This window comes from Sinocyclocheilus grahami, unplaced genomic scaffold (assembly GCF_001515645.1).
Source record: "Sinocyclocheilus grahami isolate Dianchi unplaced genomic scaffold, SAMN03320097.WGS_v1.1 scaffold268.1, whole genome shotgun sequence".
In the NCBI taxonomy this organism is placed as follows: domain Eukaryota; kingdom Metazoa; phylum Chordata; class Actinopteri; order Cypriniformes; family Cyprinidae; genus Sinocyclocheilus; species Sinocyclocheilus grahami.
The window spans coordinates 309,583-315,745 of NW_015505447.1; the positions used below are offsets into that span (position 1 = coordinate 309,583).

A 6,163-nucleotide genomic window follows, 5' to 3' on the forward strand; every position below is an offset into this window, starting at 1 on the left:
AAAAAAAATACTCAACTGTATATTGATAATCAGCAAATCAGCATATTAGAATGATTTCTGAAGGATCATGTGACACTGAAGACTGGAGTAATGATGCTGAAAATTCAGCTTTGTATCACAGGAATAAATTACATTTTAAAATATATTCAAATAGAAAATTTCTAAATTTTACTCTTTTTGCTGTATTTTGGATCAAATAAATGCAGACTTGGTGAGCAGAAGAGAATTCTTAAAAAAAAACATTAAAAGTCTTACTGTTCAAAAACCTTTGACTGGTGATGTAGGACGGCTGATTATTGTTATAGATTGAAACAAATGTGCTTCAGCCAGGATAAAGAATATGAAAAGTGCTCCGAGTTGCTGCAGAAAAAAAAGAGCAACAACAAAAACATGTTGCTGGAGACGGGCTTATTGAAAATTGAAAAACTGCTAGTCTGCCAGCAGGAGGCGCTGTGAGAGCGTTGTTTAGTTAACACTCGAAGGTGATTGGGCTCTCGGGCGAGATCCCAATTCGTCAGTCACTGACGTAACGTTGAACGTGACTGACTGAATGGGAACTAACGGTTTCTCCAGTAATGGCTGTAAACAAAGCAGCTCCGCTCATGAACGCTACTTTATCAGATAAAAATGCTATCTAAACTATTCTGAAGACAGTCGGTTCCCTTCAGAGATACATTCATATAAAACACCCGTGACGCGTTTTGATTTTGAAACGTGCAGTGCTCATGTTTATTCAACGAAGTTAAACGCCACAAATAAATCAATGTATGGGAAACACTGGTAATGTATATCGAAATATCGAAAATGTGTTTAAAAATCATATCACCGTTATTGAAAAATATTATATCGCGATACATATTGATATTGAATTATTGTCCAGCCCTATAAGAGATTTACAAGCAAATTTTAAAAGGCCGGTCAATTTTGACTGGGAAGATTTTAATGCTCTTATGTGTTTAAGAATGTGCTTAAGCAACCCTCTACGCACACCTTGGCAATATAATCACCATTAGCTAGTAAGTTTTTTAGTTTAGTTGCCACTGATATACTATTTTATACACACACACACACATACATACATACATACTGTACATGCATACATATGATTTCACCAAATCATCTTATCTTTGTAAAATGGTACAGCTTCTTAAATCTTAGCTTCATAATCTGTTAATCAAGCATTATATTATGATATTATGATAATTAAGCACTATTTATTTATTATTAATTACAAGAGAACTTAAGTGATTAGAACTAAAACTTGGTAACCATGTATGAATGCATATTTGTTATTTTAACTGAACTTAGGACTGGTGGTGATGCTTAAGATATTGTTGGCCATTCAGGGTTTCTGTAAAAAAAAAAAAAAAAAGTAATAGATAATAGTAATTATTATTAAAAGATAAGACTACTACTAGTTCTACTACTACACTAACAATATACAACGAACTAAGGATTGATGAACTGCTGGGTTCATGAATAATAGGCTACGTTCACACTGTCAACCGGCATATCTTCTGCTTTTTCTTAAAAGCTGAGTAATTCCAAATGAACTCCATTATTTTGACAGGAAAATACAAACCCGATTCCAAAAAAGTTGGGACACTGAACAAATTGTGAATACCCACCTTTTTTGGAATGTGTAGCTCTCATGAAATCCAAAATGAGCCAATATTTGGCATGACATTTCAAAATGTCTCACTTTCAACATTTGATATGTTATCTATATTCTATTGTGAATAAAATATAAGTTTATGAGATTTGTAAATTATTCCATTCCTTTTTTACTCACAATTTGTACAGTGTCCCAACTTTTTTGGAATTGGGTTTGTACAACAAAGAATATGGTTTACATGTAGCACGTCAATTTAGTGTGGTAAGACTTTCTCTCTCTTTCTTTGAGTGTGTGAGAAACACAGCGCTCTCAGCAAAGCAACGGCGAGTCGTGCACCTTCACACTAGAGTTTACGGTACGTCAAATAAAGGTATGCTGCACAAGCATTGAGAAATTGAAAAATAGCACAGATCGCTTGACGGAGAGTGAAACTCTGAAGCGCTCAGTCAGTGTTCAGCTATTGAAAATATATCTATGCTAAACTTATAATTAGCTTCTCACACACATACTGGTGAGAGGAATTTATTAGCCAGTGGCTTACGATTAGTGTTGGGCAGTAACGCATTACTTAGTAACGCGTTACTGTATTTTGATTACTTTTTTAGTAACGGAGTAATTTAACGCGTTATAATTTTAAAAATAGTAATTAGAGTATAGTTACAAGCAGAGGTCTTTATACGTTACTGCAGCATTACATTGCTGACAGAATGCAGTGTTTTATAATCTAGAGATTGTAAAAAGGAGCACACGCACTGTCGAGTTAAGTGCCAGTGGATTAGAGACCTGTTCCCGCAAGACCCGACGTAACGGAGTGCAGTGCGGGAGAAGATGCTGCTGCGGGGGGGTAGACACTCGTGTGTGTGCGGGATGTGGGAGAATAAAATGATTCACGGGACTCCGGCAAAATAGAAATATCTAAACATAAAATATCTAAAACAAATAAATTGTTGTTCATCTATTGCACAAAAGCAACATGAACTAATATAAAATATAAATGATTAACAGGTGCAAGCGTATGCAGAGTTTCTATTTAGGCTATAAAACGTGTTTGCAGCGTTGAGCAATGCTGTACTGAAATTTGCGTGCTCACGAATCCTCTCATTTTAACACGAATTGTAGACATTATGAAAGATTCATTATGCATATATTTATTGTGTTATAACAGATTTGTGAGATTGCAATGAACTGAGATGTCTTTTAGAGATTATAAATGCAGCGCTCTTTGCTGGCATTCTGCCATGCCAAACCATGCACGCAGCAGCCGCTTGCTTTAGTTGAAAATAACAGTGTTCTGTGAATGTTGATGCTTTAATAACAAATATTTATTGGGAGCGTGTAAGCTGGGATCTCATAAATTTCATGGAGAAAAAAGTAACGTAACTTGTAAATTAGTAACTAATTACTAATTACCTTTGAAATAAAGTAATCAGAACAGTAACAGGATTACTTTTAAAAGGAGTAATCAGTAATTTGATTACATTTTCAGAGTAACTTGCCCAACACTGCTAACGATAGACATTTAGTCACCCCAGAGTAAGATTTAGTCACATATGCGAGTGATTTACTCGCAGTGTAGAGGGTTGTTAAGTGTTACTAAATTGCGTTGTGCCATCTCATAAATTTTAGTTAATGTTGAGACATAATTTTGCCATCAGAAAGCTAACAGGGTTAATGGTTTTATTTGGCATTACAAGCCTTGTGCTCAAGGTTGTAAGACTACAAGGTGCTTGTTAGGGAATTGGATGCTGATATTTCCACACATTTATTTATATATATACTGTATGTGTGTGTGTGTGTGTGAGATCAATTATAACTCATGTAAATGGGCTTGACATTTTAAATCCCTATTGAGAAACATGACAAAACATCATGTTTTAAAAGACCACTAATTTGTTCTTGAAGCCTTTTTTGAGAATGATTGATTGCACTCTTGAAAGGATGATGTTGTCATTATGGCAGTTTTTATTTTTAATAAAGGGGTCATATGATGTTGCTAAAAAGAACATTATTTTTTTGTATTTGGTGTAATGCAATGTGTTTATGCAGTTTAAGGTTCAAAAAACACATTATTTTCCCCATAATGTACATTATTGTCAGGGTTTGAAATTAACACCCGCCAAATGCGGGTAAAAATCAGCTGTGGCAGGTAACGCTGTCAAATCACTAGCCAGTTTGGCGGGTAAGTTATGTTCACTCATTAATTTCTTTGGGAAGTTCATGCAAGCCAAATCTGCGCAGGTTTAGCGCAAATACTGAACTCGTGAGACATCATGACATTATCGAGTAGCCTATATTGCAAAAACCAAACAAAACCCAAGACTGGTAGCCCAAGACTGGTTGCCCACTGAAGCTAAGCAGGGCTGAGCCTGGTCAGTACCTGGATGGGAGACCTCCTGGGAAAACTAGGTTGCTGCTGGAAGAGGTGTTAGTGAGGCCAGCAGGGGGTGCTCACCCTGTGGTCTGTGTGGGTCCTAGCGCCCCAGTATAGTGACGGGGACACTATACTGTCAACAAGCACCGTCCTTCAGATGAGACGTTAAACCGAGGTCCTGACTCTCTGTGGTCATTAAAAATCCCAAGATGTCTTACGAAAAGAGTAGAGGTGTGACCTCGGCATCCTGGCCAAATTTGCCCATTGGCCTCTGATCATCATGGCCTCCTAACAATCCCCATATCTACTGATTGGCTTCATCACTCTCCACCAATAAGCTGGTGTGTGGTGGGTGTTCTGGCGCACTATGGCTGCCGTCGCATCATCCAGTAAACTTATTGGAAAAGATACATTTCTATCACTGCTGTGAACTGACCACACAGAATATGAAGAATATCAAAAACTTTAGGAGTCAGCTGCCCACGGTATCCTTAAGATATCAGCACAATAACACACTCAGCAAAATATTGTCTAATTATCTTTATCAATAAAATCCCAGAAAATATTGAGATATTATTTTTTGTCAATATCGCACACCCTTAGTACCGACACAAAATGATTTGCAACAGTCGCTTTTTCATGTAGACAGCCTCAAGCTGTTGGTTTATTTAGTTTTTTTTTTGGGTGGTAGAAGTTATGAATGGCCGGTAACTTAAAAATTTAGTAGCCAAATTGGCTGGTGAGTAAAAAAGTTAATTTCAATCCCTGATTATTGTTTTTCCTCTATGACCCGCCTTTCTGAAACGCATCGATTTTTACAAAGCTCTTCGTTCTGAAAAGCGAGGTGTGCTCTGATTGCCCAGCTATCCAGTGTGTTGTGATTGGCTGATTACCTCAAGCATGTGATGGAAGTGTTACGCCCCTTACCATACTGTGTTTCCATGTGTCCCGGCGCGACGAGACAAAACCAATAAAACCCATTACAAAGGAGGCATTTGTTGCATCCAGTGGGGACATAATTACTGATTATAATGACTTATACGGTGTTTTTATGCTTGCGTTGGGTATTGCACCCCGCAAACATAAAACCATGTCTGCATTTGTGATCGGAGAAATTACAAACAACAAGCGCTCAACACACACTGCTCAAACTCGCGTTTGAATCATCAGTGGCAAATTCTTTAAATATAAAAAATGTATTTACAGGCTGTGAGTCAGAAGCGCCAGACTGTCCTTGCAAAGTTGGAACTGCCCCACTTTATAGAAACATTCTCCTCTTTTGGAAGGCCAAACAAAGTAGTTTCGCGTTCACAACGAAACACGTTTCGGCGTGAGCGGTGCCCGGCGGATTTGACGAAGGAGGCTTGCGGCAACCACATGTGATGACCCCGGGCTGAACTCCGCTTCGTCCACGGTGAAAGCCGATCCGGCGATTGACAGCGCGAAGTTGATGTATTTCCTCAGCGACCAGCACGGATCAGCTCTAGGCATGATGAAGCGAATATCGTCCTCTTTTGGAAGGCCAAACAAAGTAGTTTCGCGTTCACAACGAAACACGTTTCGGCGTGAGCGGTGCCCGGCGGATTTGACGAAGGAGGCTTGCGGCAACCACATGTGATGACCCCGGGCTGAACTCCGCTTCGTCCACGGTGAAAGCCGATCCGGCGATTGACAGCGCGAAGTTGATGTATTTCCTCAGCGACCAGCACGGATCGGCTCTAGGCATGATGAAGCGAATATCGGCCTCTTTTGGAAGGCCAAACAAAGTAGTTTCGCTTTCACAATGAAACACACAGTGTCTTCACAACATGGCGGCAACAACAATACAACAGTGAGAATAAAAGTTACGCCTTCTTTCTTTGCGTGAACATTTGGGCGGTGTTATGCAAATCTTCCCACACAGTGACGTAGACATGTGGGGGCGTGTTTAAACGAGGTGTTTAAGGAGGGCGTGGACAAGTCTTAACTTTTATAAAGAATATCTCTTTGGATTTGAGACTTTAGTCTTTGCAACTTTACAGATTTTTTATGCACTAAGAGCTTGTAACACTCCAAAGAGAAAATACAAATTTAAAATTGCATCATATGACCCCTTTAATGTGTTTTATCACTTTAAATGGAAATGATTTCTCCTTTATATGGTACTAATTCTTTTAGCTGTCAGCAATATGTTTAAA

At 38.5% G+C, this 6,163-nt stretch overlaps 1 long non-coding RNA gene across 1 annotated transcript in view; it reads right to left on the minus strand.

Moving 5' to 3' along the window:
* The window catches only part of LOC107599499 (uncharacterized), a 10,722-nt gene extending 5,642 nt beyond the window's left edge, over positions 1-5,080 (minus strand). The window contains exon 1 of the long non-coding RNA XR_001610672.1: positions 5,069-5,080. This is a non-coding gene — a long non-coding RNA (uncharacterized lncRNA). The remainder of the gene's footprint in view (positions 1-5,068) is intronic.
* Between the last annotated feature and the right edge of the window lie 1,083 nt (positions 5,081-6,163).